This window comes from Arvicanthis niloticus, chromosome 11, assembly GCF_011762505.2.
Source record: "Arvicanthis niloticus isolate mArvNil1 chromosome 11, mArvNil1.pat.X, whole genome shotgun sequence".
Classification (NCBI taxonomy): domain Eukaryota; kingdom Metazoa; phylum Chordata; class Mammalia; order Rodentia; family Muridae; genus Arvicanthis; species Arvicanthis niloticus.
The window spans coordinates 76,354,297-76,372,537 of NC_047668.1; the positions used below are offsets into that span (position 1 = coordinate 76,354,297).

The window sequence follows — 18,241 nt, forward strand, 5'->3', positions numbered from 1 at the left end:
CTAGTGAAAGATGACTTTCTTTAGAAACAATTCCTTTGTTCTACTTTTTCCTAAATGTCATGAGACTACTCTGGGAGATTTCAGGGTGACAGTAATTTGATTTCCAACCATAGTTGAGAGAAACTGCCTCTTAATGCTAATCAGAATTCCATTAGGTGGAACAAAAAGTTCTAGGAGTAAGTGTACTTAGCAGGAAAGCAGACCTTTCCATGTGTGTGCCCCACCCTTCTGTTTTAAACGTTGATTTTATTCTTGATTTGGTCTTGGCATCTTTTTCTCTCTCTGTTTTCCTTGGTTCATCTAAGTTACTCTCAGCCCTCTGTTCTTGGCCTCAAATCTGCCCTTTCAGTCACTTCAGATTCACCTGAAATCCCACAGGTCCCAATGGGGACATGTTATCTGTGGAAGAGTGCCCAACTTTTAAACAGGTTTTTTTTTATATTGGTTTATGCAATAAAGTGTACCAGGAAAGGTTCTTCAGCAATTAAAAGATCACTTGTTACAGTTTTGAGTGCTTGATTTCCTCCTTTCTTAAAGGAGATATAAACAGCTTTAATCTTTAATACTTCATGATTTTAAAGTGTGGATAAATGTGAATGTCTTTTAAGAAAGACATTCTTAAACGGTCTGGGAAGCATGGATTGCTTTTCATGTTCTTAAATCACCTTACATAAATTTGCATGTAGTATTTTCTGATTGGATTATTGCTTTGTTTTGTTTTTTGTGAATAATTCATTCAGCCATGGCCTTAATTAGAGGCAAGGCTCATTTTTCCATTTTCACAATGAAGATGACACAGGCCCATTAGCATTCTGCCTGTGAACCTGCTGGATTTCAGAGAACTGATGATATGGAATCCTAGAAACTCACAATAGGAAAAGCAACACATGAAGCAACAACTGAGCAAACAAAGGGAAATGCAGTATGTGTTCATAAAAGCAGGATTTTTTTATGAAAACAAAGGAATCTGTTCCCATGCTGCCTGTGCGCTTTCTCTCCCTGAAGTCCCACTTTGATGTGAAGTCATGAAATTATTTCAAATCTATTTTTCAGAAGCCAAAATAGCTAAATTATTCATTATAAGTAAAAATATTTAGTCCCATGTATCAAAGACTCTGATTTCTTTTCTGCTGTCCCTAATAAGAATTTGTAGTGTAAAACCAGAGGTGGAATGTACTAAATAGGCACCAGTCATAAATGTTTTATAAAGTGCCATATGCACTAGACTAAAGTACTTCATTCCCAAAAAAGCTTCACATTGTCTTCTGAACAGTGAGGTTCATTGTGGCTTCTAATGGAAGGGAGAGGAAAGTGGCCACAGGAGGGATAGATAGCGCAGTGTGAGGGGATGCTCTGCTGCTGAGAGAGATTTATGGGTGACAGGTTTTTAAAGTGCCAAATGAGGTACTTGGGGAACAAGACCTTGTAAGCTTTTTTCTATAAATACTTATGGCAGAAACTGGTTCTGTACTGATAACAGAGGGTTAGGTGTGCAAGAAAAATATTTTTATGAATGTTCCCAGTTTGTACATAAGAACCAATACAGTTTGCAAATATCTATGGCCACTACCCTTCCTTAGCAGGGAAGTAGTTTGTGGGTTTTGTTGTTTTTGTTTTATTTTATTTTGCTTTGTTTTCAGATACATGGGAATAAATTTGAGACTTTGACATTAATAATTTAAAATTTTCTTAAGATATAGAAGATGTAGTAATTATATCTTTCAGGCTTTTTTAAAAATTTGTTGTCCAAACCTAAACTGAAACTATTTACTCCCTACCGAGATTCAATGAATAATCCAAAGAAGTAGCTATTTGACATATAAATTGATACATACAGTAGCATTTTAGCTTTTTAGCTAATCTTATAATGATAGATTTTACTTCCAAAGCAGTTAGCTTGAAATATTTCAATTTAAAGTATTTCTCAAGCCTTAGACTATATGAAAAGTCTACTTGTTCCTCACTGAGGAGAGATGAACATTAGGAGAAGTGGGGACCATGTACTGTTGTACAGCTCATTTTTATTGAGGCCACAGTGAATAGTGAGTGTCACCAAATCCATTTCAATACATCTGAGTCATGTCACCAGTCTTCCATTCTTGACCAATTACTTATGATAAACTTTATGTTTCTATTAGGAACAATTCCTTCCACCATTTTTAATCTGTTGTAACTGATGGAATTAGCTCTAGAAAACTATGGTGGGCTGAAGACATTTAATTGTAAGATGCACTGTTCTTAGCTACAACGAAGTAAATTATGCCTCTAGTGTCTTACTTTGCTAGAACTGTGTGAGAAAGCAGAAATTCTGAGCAAGACACTCTTCTCTTTCACTACGTGGTGTTTAACTGAGGTAAAGTCTTTGTTATTATCAGAACTAAATCTGAAAGATACCTGTTAGGTAAGAAATCCCAGAGCTATCTTGACCTGAATTGTTTTCCTTGTGCATATTACAGTTCTGATTTTGTCTTACATACTGTTCTAGAACGTAAAGTCAAAATTTAGCTCACATCTTACTGGGTGAAAGACTAATTCTACTCCCCTAATTCTGAAAGAGTTCTATTATCAACCCCCTGGTAAAGTAGACCAAGATACTCTACCACCAAACACAGGACAGACACGTTCTTCCTCCCATCCTCTTCTTGCCTTCTGCAATTAAGGTTAATCATTTCTGGTTGCTTGGTTTTCCTTTTTCCAGAAGCCACCTAGTGACGTTTCTTTTTTTTCTGTCCCATCCCTGTTATTAAGGAATCAAATTATGAACAAAACCCTAGTTATAAATTTGCTAAGTCACCAGCTCTTATTTTTAGGCCTTATGATAGAGGTCAGAAGAATTCACTGAATTCTGTGACATTGAAAGAAAACCAATTGATAACATCATAATTATTAGCTGAGTCAGATTCAAAGGAATGTTAAGATTGCAGAGTCAAATTATATGATATAACAAAAGCCAGTGGATAGAAGTTACAGTTTCCAGAACTAAAGACTGGAAACTTAATTTTTGACAATTCTTAAATGGTTTCTTTTACATTTGTATTTTACTCCAATTTTTTCTTTTAAATCAAGTGTACAATTTTGTTATTAATTTTTTTCTTATGGCTTTTATGTCTTAATCTTATTTATTCCTGGATATATTAGAGAAACATGGCTTTAAAAATGTACCTTTAGCAATAATGTGTCCTGTGGCAATATCCATATCTCAAGTCAGGGTCAAATACTCAAAACTGTAAGGAAAATAAACCACTGATTACTTCAAGTAGCACATGGTTTAGACTCGATGAATCCACTCTTTTAACCTTAGTCCCCGTGTGTCATTACAACTCTCACTATTACTGAGTCATTCCATGGTAAAGATTATTTCTTTGTACATAATTACAGATTGACAGAAAGTTGTAAAGGAAAACACAAGAAGATGGTTGCTGAAGAAATTGTCCATTTGTAGAGCAGTTTTATTTGGTGGAAGATATACACAGATGAAGAAAGACTCTAATCTTTGTCCTAAGGACTGAAATTTCAGACTTCTACTGGTACCAGAAGACCCAATCCTGAATGGGACAGTTTAGTTGATTGAGCCAACTCAGCCTGTTTTGAGCATTAATATTTTGAAAATCTGTAATCCAGAATCAAAGTAGGACATTACTATTTGCCTTAGAGAACTTCTTTAGACTCTTAAAAAATTAACTTGTTTGTATATGCATGAAATTTCTAACATGTATAGCTTCTTAGAACAGACATCAACATCAGCGTTCTTACTACAGGATTCACTTGAGAATCCTTTGCCTTGCCCTCCTTTCATGCATTTTTAGAGGGTCCGAAAAGTTATCTACTTCACTGTATGGGGCAGTGAGATGGAGAAAGATTCTACCTAGTCCAATGGGGACAGCTGACAGCTTTTCTTGGATCACTGTGGCCTATTCTTGACCAGGTTCAGCCACAGTGTCCTGCATTCTCAGCTAGAAGATAGATGTCTAGTATGTGGAAAGATGAGAAATTTAAAACAAAAAAAAATGTATTTCATTTCAACTGGGTCTAGATTGTATGTCAAAGCTGTTCTGGATGTATAGTAATTCTGATGTCTTTCTATTGCTGGATGCAAATGGGTTAAAGGAGCATTAGCCATCAATTACAGCATAGCTCAGCAGTTCAGATGAAACTGTATATACTGGACTGTCTATGCTGCCTCATAGAAATGCCACAGAGATTCTGAGATGGAGAGTCAGTTGCTTCATGGCCCCTATGAAACCAATTTTATTGTCAAGTTTTTAATTAATGTTCTTTGTCCAAAATGAAATATCTGCTTCTTGCCTTACACACAAAAGCAAACCTGATATTTTGAAAGTTCTTTTCAGCTTCCACATCTCCTAAAGTTTATTTTAATTCAGTTATTCCTCATAAAACCATTCTACTAAGACTTGAAAGAGACATTGATAATTCGTAGGTCATAGCACGTAATTGGACTTCTGACCTGTTTGTATCTATCTTGAAAATATTTTAGCCGGGCAGTGGTGGTACATGCCTTTAATCCCAGCACTTGGGAGGCAGAGGCAGGCGGATTTCTGAGTTCGAGTCCAGCCTGGTCTACAGAGTGAGTTCCAGGACAGCCAAGGCTAACAAAAACCCTGTCTCAAACCCCCCTCCCACTCCCCCCAAAAAAGAAAATATTTTATCACTACTCACCTTTGAAACCAAAAAGAAAAACGAATTTATTTTGAAAGCATACAGGACTGAAAACTTTTATAAAATGTTAGTGTCAGGGAACCAAAGATGTAAAAGACACATCAGCCGAGTTGCCCTATTTCCATGGAACCCTCAGTGGCTATTTTTTTAAAAAGCAAAGTCTATTTATTTTTAAAATAAATGAACTCTATGCAAATTCCTCTTAGATCTTAAAAATGCTGATTGTTCTGTTTTCTGGGTTATTTTCCAGTTTAGAGCCACTTGACAGTTTGCATAGCTAATTACTGTATTCTCATGTGTTTAATTCCAGCATTGCTGTAGGCTGTTTTGTGATGGAATGGGGTGGTAGGTAACAAGATTGCAACTCAAGGTTTAAAATACATCAACATTGCGTTACAGCAAGTGGTGGGGCAGAGATTGCATGTGTGTGTTTTTGTGTGTGTGTTTGTGTGTGTGTGTCTGTGTGTGAATGTGTTTGTGTGTGAGTGTGTGTGTGTGTGCGCGCATGTTCCTGTGCATAAATTTATATGTGTGTGTATATTGAAGGATAGGTCAAACCAAAATAGAAAAATAAATTTTGAAATGACTGTCAGGTTTTGGTAGCTAGCCGTGATGTGGGGAGGGTTGTGAATAGGGAAACAGGACATGGCACAGCTGTCTGCACTTATTTTATGCCACTTTAGATGATATGGGGCCATCACAGTAAATGATTTTTTTCTATGGAAAATATATACACAGCGTAATTCAGCTTTTCTTCTCACTGGTGAACATTTCGTTTTTAAAAATTTTGATTAAAAATTATATATTGTTAGCTTTAGGAGAGAATTTTTAATAATTACTACATGGACTAAATATAACTATATTTTTTAGTACTTTGTGAATTCTATATGGGGTATGAGAATGTTTTTGCCAAGATCATTGTCTAGTTTTCAAAGAATCATGAGAACAGCAATCAGATATTAGCATTAAACTTAAGTGAAACAATTAAGGACACAGTAAGGATGGCTCCCATGACTGACACAGTAAGGATGGCTCCCATGACTGACACAGTAAGGATGGCTCCCATGAGGTTACTTGGTGACTTTGGCTGCCTTCTCTTTGGCGAGAGTGACACCCTGGGGCAGTGGTTCAGTGACTGAAACCACTTGTGTTCACTTTCAGCCTAAAACAGTAATCCTTCTAGAAAGATCTCTACAAAATTCTTGAACTTATTGCACTTCTTGATTTGTAGTTCAATCTTGTTGATGTTAATGTGAAATTCACTAGAAAAATATTACAGCTACTTCTGCAAGGAATGTGCAACAAAGGTGAAATGTTATAGAATTTATGAGTACACCTTCTCCTAGAGCAGTCAGACTGGAGGAAGAGGCCATTTAAGTCAGACAGTGGATGACAAGTTTTCTACATTTAAATAAATGAATAGATGGTAGATAGATAGATGATTGATACATAGATGATAGATAGATAGATAGATAGATAGATAGATAGATAGATAGATAGATAGTTAAGTATTTTATGGATTCTGGCTGCTAAAGGCAACAGAAATTTGTTTCTTAATCTTTTAAAGACACAACTAATGACAAACTCTGTGTCTAGTGATTTGAACCTCCACATATGAACTCAATTGAGTGCTTGTAATCTAAGATGGAACTCATATACATTCTTGCAAACCATTGCCATAGCAACATACTTAAAATTTCCAAGGTCTGTCTCCCCTGAGTTTGTACCTGCAGTTAGCTTCTTATGAAGCAAACAAACAAAAAGAAATGGTTTCCAACTGAAAATGCATTGGAAGAGTTGGGAGTATGTTTTGAAATAAAATTGAGTTTTGCAGTTGAAAATCAAAATAGGGCATTCAGAGTAAAAATATGTTTGCATTCTTCATGCAATATTTGTCTTCTTTCCTCTCTCTTTCAATATTCTCTTCAAGGCAAACACAGTCTGTATCCTGTGGTCCTAGGTGGTAAGGTTTTATCTACTTTAAAAAGAAATGTATTGCCTTCTAGCATGCCAGAACTAGGTCACTAACAATAATTAGGACGATAGCCCAGACTTATGAACACTTGTTATTTTTCAGATACAGGGCTATATAAATCATCAATCATGGTTTCCAAACTCTTGTGTCTACACTGCAGAGATTGTTCCTGAGGTACTCTCTCCTATTTTTCAAGAGAAAAAAAAAATCTGTATAAGTCAATCAGGTTTTAATAGTACACTATAGAGGCCCCAGATAAAAACATGGGCATACCTGACTCAAATGACTATGAACTAGCCATCTAAGCACAAGTTCCTCTAACCAGTAACCAGACGTCTCAGTTTATCTTAGGAAGGCAGAATTTGGCTACTACAGAAAACGTTCCTGCCTGTGCTCATAATGATGAATATTCACCAAGACTGTCTGACCAAAGCAAACCCACACCAGATGTTATAATATAACATAACATCTGCAAGTGTGTCAGTGAGCCATCTAGCTTTTCAGGTCACAAAGTATCAAAGAAGATGACTGCTTTTCTATTTTCACATTCCACTGTCAGAAAACTCAGTGGAAAACAAAACAATTGGTTTCTATGTAACTTTATCTTAGAAAATATCACTTGTGATGGGAGACTAGTCATATTCAGTCGTGAATAGAGCCTTCTGCTCTTGCAGAAGACTAGACCTTGATTCTCAGAATCTAAGGTTGGTTACTCCCAAATGCTGCAATTCCAATTTAGGGATTCAGTGTCCTCATCTGGCCTCTACTAATCCCTCCATGTACACATACACATAAAACGAACAATAATAAAAATAACAGTATTTACAGTATTCAGATAGACAGAATAAAGTTTCAGTAAGTGATATAAGAGCAGACTATTTGGGAATAGTAATTCAAATATTTCTGGAAGACTCACATACTGTCTTATGAACATGTCTTATATGCTTGAAGCCATGAGCTATAATCAAGTGGTTATAAATCACCTGCCTTTCATATTTGAGAATATTTCTTGACATTCTTTTCTTTGGAAACTTTTCTTGGGGTTATCTTATGTTCTCCAGCTCAAAGTAAATCTGTAGTGCCAGCTGAAAGTGGAAAGGGGCTACAAAGCTTTCAAAGAGGGGAAATCTATTAATAATTTGAATTGGCCTGAGTAAGGCATGTGTTTGAACACTTAGTACCCACATAAAAAGATGGACATGACCATCCTCAGACTGTAATTCCTGTGTTAAAATAGGCTACCTACAGGATTACTGGGGCTTATTAGCTGCCTGACAAGCTTCAGGTTCAGTAAGAGGTTTGGAGGTAAAGAATTAATATGGAGAATGGTAGATAAAGGCACTCAAGGTCCTCTGGCCTCTGTGCTTGTGTGTGTGCACACACGTGCCTACACAACATACACATACACTGTACATGCTCACAGTGTGTGGGGAAGTGTTGGGTCAGAGGCAATGATCCTCACTGAGCTCTGAAACCCTGATATGTTGTGGGTATTATCAAATCAGTCAGGAAAACTGCCTTCTGAACATCCCGTTTTATAGTAGATTTGGATAATTACATAATTTCTCTTGGGAATATTTTTATGTTGACTAGATTTGTTCCATGTCCTTGATTAGTGAGCATTCCAAATATGAGAATGGATGAAAATCAGAGACAGGTTTGGCACAGGAGTGTTGGAGGAAAGGCCGCATCCAGGTAACATGAATAAAACACCACACACTTGTAGGAAGAGTCCTGTCACAGATGCTATCCAGTGACACATGTGCACAAAGGTAGGCTTACAAATAAAGCTCTGAGTTCACAATAGAAAGCAATTAGGGAAACCCTCCCCAGCTGTCCTGTGCATCTCTAGTTGGTCATTAATGGGTCTTGCACTAACTGCTGAGTGCTCTCAAGGCTAGCCTACAGCCCTGAGTGATTTTGGTGAATGTCATTCTCTAGCACTTCTTAAAGGCTTTACAAAGCATTCATTAAAACAAGGGAATATTTTTAAAAGATGAATCATGTAAGTAATAGAGAAAGTAGGCAATGATTTCTTTTGCTATTTTCACTATTTTTATGTCCAAAAATGAACCTGAAAGTGACAGGAGGAGGTCACTAACTGGATGGAAAGCCTGCAGGTTGGGATCTGCACCCGAGTCCTGCACTGAGCACTGCAGTTATTAGCACTGGATACACAACACTTGCCTGAGTGTACCATGCATCCCCCTCACTTTAACCAGAGGAAGACTACCCTGGATAACTCAGAGCCTCTGACTATAATGAATTCTTGGGTCTGTCAGCAATTAAGAAGAGTGAGAAGGTTGCTCCTGTGTTGTCATTTTTTTGATACTGCTTATCACTGGAGTGCTTAAGAAGAATTGCGAATTCATCTCTTGAAGGAAAGTTTGTGCCCAAATATTACTTAGAGAGTCCAGTGCTAGGAATTATACAAAGGAGAATATGTGCCAGTTTGAGACCCAGCTGCATGTATGCAATTAATTAATGCTCAGTAGCATCTTCATGTATCAGCTGTCCTGCTAGTCAGGCATGCTGCCTAGCCTCAGATCATTTCATGCCCATAATACTTCTGCATAACCAGTGAGAATAAATTTACTTTTACACATGAAGAAACCTGGAGAACTTAGAAGAGTTGCTTAGGGCTACAGAATTCTTAAGTGACAAGCAAAGCTGGAATTTAAGCCTAGTCAATTCAGCTCTCTGTTTATGGTAGAAAGAACAAGCTTCTTATAGAGGACAAGTGCATGACCCTTTCCTGTTTGGACTTTAAATAATTTAATCACAAAGACTGATCTGATCCCTTAACATTGTTCTCAGGTTCTCTGGGACAACCCTTCTACCTTAAAAATCATCTTTGAGAACAAATCAAACGAGACAATCTCCCCCAATACATACACTATTCTACCTATCCTGTTAATTAAGGGAAAACTATCCTGATATACTGAGCAGAACCTAACATTGTAACTGGGTAACTACACCTACAAAACACCTTCCTTTTGCCAAGATGGGTTTTAGTAGAACAAGTAGATTGTATCATGTATCAAAAATTCATTATAGAAACATTTCCAAATAACAAAGGATTACAGTATCTTGTAGTAATGACAACTGTAAGAGAAGATAGATAGATGAATACATAGATAGATAGATAGATAGATAGATAGATAGATAGATAGATAAGATTAGATTAGACCTAGCTACTGTGGTGTATTAGTAAGAGTCAAACAGAATTGTTTGGTTGGCTTTTTTATGCTATATGAGGTATTCTTTCTTCATGAGATGGGCACATTAGCAGTTGAGACTGTACAAATTAAATAGAAAGGGCAAAGGTGACAGTAAAGAGAAACAACGAAGTTGATATCAGCACTATTTACTAATTATAAAAAAGAGGGCCTCAGCTGCTTTAAAATGATGATGAGAGGAGCGGGAGAGACAGCCTGGCATTAGAGAGTGCTCATTGCTCTCCTAGAGTAACGGGGTTCAGTTCCCAGCACCCATTCAGCAGCTCTTAACTGTCTGATAACTCCAGTCCCCAGGATCTGATGCTCTTTTCTGGCATTGTAAGCACATGGTTCACAGACAAGTGTCAGTAAATCACTTGTCCATAGAATTAAAACAAAGGACAAATTATTTTCTTTTACATGATGGAGAGCCATCATTTGCTAAAGAAATGAACATGGCCATGCTTCTTCCTTTGCCAAGTAATGATTTATCATGGAACACAGAGAAGCTTTGATCACATCAAGCACCACATTTGAAATTTTTTATTTGTGCAAAAAATTTAGGTGCTTGAATTATATCTCTTATCATACAGTTGTTTCAATAATGGACTTAATTTCTCTAGGAAATCACTTAATATTTTTATACAAGCTGAAATCATGTTTGATTTAGATATCTGTGTCCTACTGCTACTAGGCATCAGAAAAGCAACCTTCAATGTGTGAATGATTAGTTACCTAATCCATAAAAGGACAGATGCTGCCTCCAAACTGTAAAGAAACAACTGCATGTTCTATTGCTGTGTGTAAATATTTGGAGCCAGATAAGAATTAACCATAATTTCCACTGTAGAACTCTTTATTACTCAGAAGGACTCAACAAATTACTAAGGATGAATGAATTAATAAGTGAGTAAGTGAACAGGAGAGTCAATGGAAATAAACTGCAGGACTACACTTGACTCTACATTTATTTCATGGTCTGAAGTTGATGGCTTCTATCAGCTAGTCCTTACCTTCATACAAAACTTTCAATAGATAGTTAGGTTTTGAAGAAAAGCAGGAAGGCCTAGTTTGCATGCAATTAAATAAAAGTTCACACACTATAGAACTATTGCAATTGAGTGAATAGGAGACAAGAGTAGCTAATGGACACTGACTATAAAGTAAAGATGGAGTATGATCACTTTTCTCCCCACCCCCAAACTTCTTTCTAAAGTAGGCTTTATCCTAGTGTTTCTAGAAGGACAAGTATGCTTTATAAAAGTGGAAATATCAACTTAGTGTAAGACATTTTTATCTTTGCCTTCCTTTTAACTTTCAGCCATTCTTCTTTCTACTAAACATATTGTCAGTTTGTTTTTCTTTTTCTATGCCCTAAGTTCCCACCATGGGGTATAGTGCAAAAACCAGCCGTGATCTCTTATTTTCATTGCCTGAGATATTATAAAGGAGGTAAAATCTTTGAGAGGTGTGATTTTTTTCACCTCATTTTTTAGTTCTAGAAAGAATCTATACTTTCTCACTCTTATTTGAGACTGTTACATATGAGTAATGGTAACAAATACAGTTTGTCACAAAAAGATTTGTAGAAAAATTAGAGTAGGCAAAAAGATTCTTACTGTAATGATAGAAACGAATTCAAATGTCATGTGCAATTCTTCTTGTAGTTTTGATATCAAGATTAAATAGCCATTTACATAAGTAAGAATTTGTTCATAAGTATGGTCTTTTTCATGAAATGCTTTAATATGTGTAAATGCTTAAGGAAAATATGCCACATTCTTAAGTAGTAATATGATTTTAAGCTAATCCTATTCACTGAGACATATGCTTAAATACAGATGTGAACTCTTTTTGTTTTAAACAGAATAAAACATTATCAAGGCAGTTTTCAGATGATTTCAGGGTAATTTGAAAAGGCATGCCCTTTTATTTTGATACATAAATAAAACTTATGTCTAATGTCTCATAAGAGTTCGCTGGCACATTTTAAAATAATTTCAGCAGATATGCCAAAAAGTGTGTCCATTATAACTATAGATACAGCTACTGTCACATGGAGCATAACCCTGGGAGAATCTTTCTCTCTGTTTCTGTCGCTATATGTCTTTCTCTGTGCATCTGTCTCCCTCTTTCTCTCACTGTCTGTGTCTCTCTGTCCTTCTCTGCTTATATCTCCTTATATCTCCGTCTCTCCATCTGCCCCTTCTCTCTTTATAGTCCCTTAGTACTGCTAATAATTGACCACATCTTGTTCTCTGTTTATTTAAATGCTGTAGATATCATATGGCAAGAAGCAACAGTTAAATCTGGGTCCTAGGTTGCAATAAGTTGTTATATACAATGAACAGGACTCAGGACATTAGTATTTCTGTATATGTGTGCTTACTGCTATAGGAAAATGAATACCTTGGTGCCTGGTATTAATTAGAACTTCTTAACTCCTTGATTGTTAAACTTGCATATATGTACTAAATATGCCATCCTTACAATGAATTTTATCTTGGGAAGAAAGAAGCATCCTTAGTGAGCAGCCTTGAGCAAAGAGTTAACTGAAACAAGAGATAAAGGTTCTCTATTCAACTGACAGGACAGGAGAATGTTGGGTGAAAAGAGAATGTATTCAGTGAAGTATATGCTTAGTCATCTTCTTTAACACTCTTCAGAACTGTCATTATTGTCATGTGAGGAGCAAAGGAAGTACCTTATCAACCATAATAAAATTTTAGTTAATTCCAGGTAGGTATTGTCAAGTTAACAACAAAGAATAACATCAGGAGCATAAAAGTCTTCATTGTGGGTACTTCTCTGCTCTCTAACATATTTTGCACATCAAATTTTATTCTTACAATATACCCATGAGATAGGGAAATATTATCATCTTTGTTTACTCTTTGTTTATTTTTTATTTTGTGAGGGAGCCCAGCCTATTCTAGACTGCCTCTAGCCTCAGCCTCCCCAATGCTGGGGTTACAAGCATGAGCTGCCATAGCTTGGTTAGCTAGAAGTATTATTATGGTTTATATATAAAATACTTACATATGAAGCTCATCCATACATATAGTAGCATTTATGTATAGTGTGTGTGGGGGAGTGCATGTGCGTGTGTGTCTGTGTGTGTGTGTGCATGTGTGTGTGTGTGTTTGTAATTTGGAATACAAGAAGCAATCCAAGACAATAGACATTTTGTATAAGCCCAGAATTAAGACTTGAATTCTGAATTAGTATTTAGCTAATATTGATCAACATTATACAATAGTTCTTAGATTTTCTAACCCTGCAAATCTTTGATACAGTTCTTTATGTTGTGGTGGTTACACCCACCCATAAAAATATTTTTATTACTACTTCATAACTGTAATTTTTCTAATTTTATAAATTATAATGTAAATATCTGATATGCAGGACACCTGATAGGTGGCCCTTCAACCCTAAGGGGTTGAAGCTAATAAATTGAGAACTGCTGACCTAGTAGATATTAAACTTAGGCGTTTCAGCAGTGCCGCATCAAGCATTGATATTTTTCTTCCCTTGGTGTCATTTTCTTTCTGTTTGGTCCTATATAAAAAAAACAGTATAACTGCAAGTTCATCTCTTTGTATATGTAACTATTTCTCTTAATGTGTGTGTTGGCTTCATTTTCACACTGTGGTACTTACATCTTGCATTTTTCCACATTATCACTTACTATAAATTTATGTTATGCATCTTTGTAAGCTACATTGTATCATTTAGAAAACAAGATGGGTTGGGATGGATGTCTATGAATGTATACATGTTTATGTATACACGCATGGATTCATGATTGGATGGATAGATATCTCAAGTAAGTGATATTCGCAATTTACTGAAGATGTAGGTAATTTCATTAACTAGACATATAATTGTACTTATGTTTTATTTTTCTAGCTACTTTTTTCTCATACACATGAAGAAACATGGTTCCAAAATCAGTCTTATTATAAGAAAATTTATGAACACTTAGTGAATCGTGATTTCCTTCATTGACCTGTTACATGCCAACAGTGAAAATGAGGATTGTAGAATCCTGCTGATTGAAGCTCTCCATCACTGGCATGCTACACTCATAAATTATGTTTTGGCCTCATTGCCAATAAGATGTTTCAGTTTAACCTGTGTGACTAATTAGTCCATTCACTCTCAATAGCTGGGTCAAAGATTTATTTTAATACCATTAAAAAGCCTGAATTTGCATTTGTAAACATCTGTCAGTATTTAATTTGGGAATAGCCTAAATCATTTCAAAACTTGATTTGTCCAAAACTAGAGCAAACAGTGTGGAGACATTGGACCGCCCCATTCTCTGGTTTCTCTTTCAACTCCTGCTTTAACACCTGTAGTATTTGGAGGTCTTATATCTCCAAGTTTTGATTATTGAGAACAATTTTAAGATAACTTTCTGAAAGCTTAAGCTTTTGACTTAACCCTCAGAGTTGCTTTTGCTCAAATTGGAAATGCAGTCTTAGAATAAAAGCCAACAGTAGTTCAAAGAAATTATAAAAGAGACATCCTCTTTTATGTAAAAGTTGATAACTCAGTTTCATGTTTTCTTATACCACATTTCTTACTAGAATGTTTTATTGTGTTATATAAATAAGCTGAAAAAACATTGCTTATAATCATGAATGTTCTTTCTGTTTTTCTGAAAATGTATTTATCTACAACACTATGCACATGTTTCTACATATCGTTGGTTTGGCTTGTTAAGCTAACTAGAGTGAAATGTACACAAAATGAGTTTTAAGTAAGTCTCTTTACCATGCTGGAGTCTCTGAATGTAACCTCACATTCACTGTTCTGAAATCATTGCATACATTTTAAGCAGCCGAAATTTTTTTGAAGAAAATTGAATAGCTTTCAAGTCTGTCTTTTCCCCAAGCAGAGAGATGATTTATCATCACTTTTTGTAATAGCCTTGGGCGTCACTTGGGAATGAACATTAAAGAAATGTGAAAGCTGCCTGTTTTCAGGGATGTATAAGCTTCGCCCTAAATATTCATGAATATTAGAGCTCACATATTCAAATGGGGTAAATGAGTATACAAAGGGGTAGCTTGTTGCTCTTGTGTTAGCAAGTGCTTTGCTATGGCTCTCTAAAAGCAGCTATTCCACCTGCATTCCTCATAAGGTATACATGTAGATCTATATATTATAATTGATAATGCATTCTTTAACTTTTAGTTAAGAAAGAACATTCACACTAAAGTTTTAGAAACAATGAAAGATTGTAATCACACAGCTGGACTTTGCCCTTTGCCTCACAATTCTTGTTTGTTGTTCTGCTTGATGTTTCTTTTATGTGTCCCTATACTGATAGGAATTAATGCTCAGCACAGCCATGTATCATGAAAATGGCATTTAGAAATATTTTTGGTCTTGTCAGGGACATAAAATTTATTCACTCATTCACCATATACATACATTTAACCACAAAAACACTTGAGTGGTACTTTATTATTCTTTTATGACAAGTAGTGTATTTATTGCAACTGATGGGGCAGGGGAGACTCCCTGTGAGAAGGGAAATGTTATAGTTTATAAACTATCAAGTAGTCTCTTCTGATATCAATAATTATTAGATAAATTGCAATAATTTCTTCTAATTACATTTTCTCCTAATTCTATGTATTGGTGTTCACATGCAGAACATGGTGCATCAAGTTTTGATCCCTTTTTTCCACACATTCTATGTTGTTTGTCTAAAGGTATGAAGACTGCATTTTGCAGACATTTGAAATAGGAATAGATATTTGCTATGCTCAGGCACAGACACAGCTCTATTTTGGAACATCAAAATGGTTCTTTGACCTGCGAGTGTTTAAATGTACAATTAGAGACAGTTATCTAAATGGACTACTACATAAAGTTAATGCTTTTGCTTGATAGCCATTCTGTCTCTTACAGTTGGTTGTCTCTGTCTTAAAAGGGTTATAAACATCAAGTACAGTCTACTAAAGAAGCGAATTGATTAATGTGACATATTTGAGGTTTTTAAATACCACATGCTCAACATTAAGTCACAGAAAGGCAGCTCCAAGCAGATTGAATTAAATTTCAATTACAGAGCTTTAGTTAGAAAATTGTTAGGTTAAATCCCTCCTGAATGAAATTTGATTTTTTTTTCCTTCCTTGAGCTGCTTCTGGATTTTTCACACCATAGAGGTTTCAGCCAAGACATCTATTAACTTGAGATTCTTACTCACAAAAGTATCGCTTGTTTTTAGTTTTAATTGAAAAAAATACACATATAACAATCAAAAATATACATGCCTTATAGCAGGAAATTACATTAAAACCTAAAGTATTGTTTTATAAAAGAGTTAGATTTGTCTGGTGATTTATTTTATCTTAAAAGTGCTAAATAAAATACTATTATATGACTTTAATATTTTACATATAGTGTTTTATGAAAAGTTACAACATTTTCTGCTTAAAGCAGAATAATCCCTAGAGAAAATAGCTTTAAGTAGGTTGGTGCGCATTATCTAAGCAACTAACTAGAATAAAATATTTTCTAATGACTTGTACATATGTGGCTATAAATTTGTTTTAACAAGCAATCCTCCTCATTTATTCTTGACGTCTGCCAAAGTTACAGTTTGAACTGAGACTGTAAAAGATGGAAATATAAAAACTACCTAATATAACTTTCAAATCTGAATATAATTGCAAACATAAATCTTCCAGTTGAAATATAGTGTCTACCACTTTCAGCTAAAAATCTAAAACTTTACCACCTAAAAATATAGCTTAATATTATTTACTTGAAGCAGCTCCACCTTTATGAAATATGAAAGCTTGTGTTGATGATGTTGGAAATTCTCATAAACAATTGCAAAGTGATTATATTCCTAGTACTTTTCATTCCTGATTTACTCCTTACAAATAATATCTGTTCTGCTCATTATTTTTTCAGGTAAGAAAAATGTAGTCTGATTACATTTCAATAGCAGAGCTCCTTAGTTTTAGCACCTTTGATGATTAATATTTTAGACCATTTCACAACCCTTTGGGTGAGGATAAAAGCTTCCTCTTAGACGTTAGACATAGGAAAAAAGCCCTCTATCTGCTCTGGGATATAATGGATTAATTGGTCTGAAGTCCCCCTAATTTAATCTCATGCCACCATATGACCCATGTGGATGATATGCTGCAGAATAAACTTATGCCAAAAGCCAGATGGGTCTTTGGTGAGCATCTCTCATATTAATGAGAATGAATTGCTGTGCACATCACAGGCTGATGGCTTTTCTCTCTGAACAGCTATGATTCTGGAAAATCTGGCATTTTGACCTTTCTTCTAGAAAATGACGCCAGGAGAATACATGAATCTAGAAACACTTTAAGAAGAACTAAGAGCAAAACCCAAAATGAACCCATTTCCACAAGTTGCTTAAAGGCTCATATTAATTTTAAAGTATATTGGGAATAGATTCTGCTTTGTGAACTAAAGGTTCTGGATTTGAAGATTTGTAAGTCTTTGTCATTAAAGTGCCCTTGCTCCTTGTCTCCAGTTTTCTTAAAATTTGTTTTAAATATTTATTTCTTGCAATATTGTGGCTCTCTATTGACTTTAGCTCTTGCCATGTTTTTCCAATTCCTGTTAAATGACTGTATCAGTTTGCTCTCAAGCATCTTCTAAATAGTCCAAGTCTCCTGAACTTTATGCAAATAAATGGCATATCCTTCTTGCACCATGAATTTGATGTTTTACTTTAGCATTAGCCAAACCTGCTGCAAACCTTCACAAATCTTATGCTATAACTCCTCTGAGTTTATTACTGCTCATAAGTAGCAGTAAAGAACAGCCTTTGATGCTTGCCAGTGTGTTGATTATGTGACTAAATGCTAGGATTTACACACTGATTTTTATTACAGTGACAGTTATCTTTTTGGCTTTCAGTGCAGCGAAGCAACTATAACGTCACAGAGAAAATGGTCACCTTCCACAGCCTACTCTGCACACACTTTTGATCATGATGAAACCTTGACGATGGAAAGGACAATGAGAAAGTAGCTTCTGCTCTCTGAACATTGCAAAAATGATACCTGTGTATAAAATTTTAAAAACTGAAAAATATGTGCAATGTATCTGCTTCATTTCTGCACCTAGAAAACAAAACCACATATCTAATTTTCTACATAATCTGTGTTTTCCAGTGATGACAAACTACATCTGGAATCTTTACCAAGTTACCTGTTCACAAACGTACAAATGTTATAGCTGCTCTGCTTCAGGAAGCGAAGCACAAGCACTGCATAAAGCCACTGGTGCATATTCTGTAGCTCTCCAGGGCTGTAATCAATCTCAATTCTGCTGTTTCTGCCAGGTTTTTTTAAACATCTGCGT

At 35.5% G+C, this 18,241-nt stretch overlaps 1 protein-coding gene across 43 annotated transcripts in view; it reads left to right on the forward strand.

The window, feature by feature from the left end:
* Positions 1–18,241, forward strand: part of Nrxn1 (neurexin 1) — a 1,065,384-nt gene that overhangs the window by 1,017,815 nt on the left and 29,328 nt on the right. The window lies entirely within an intron of this gene.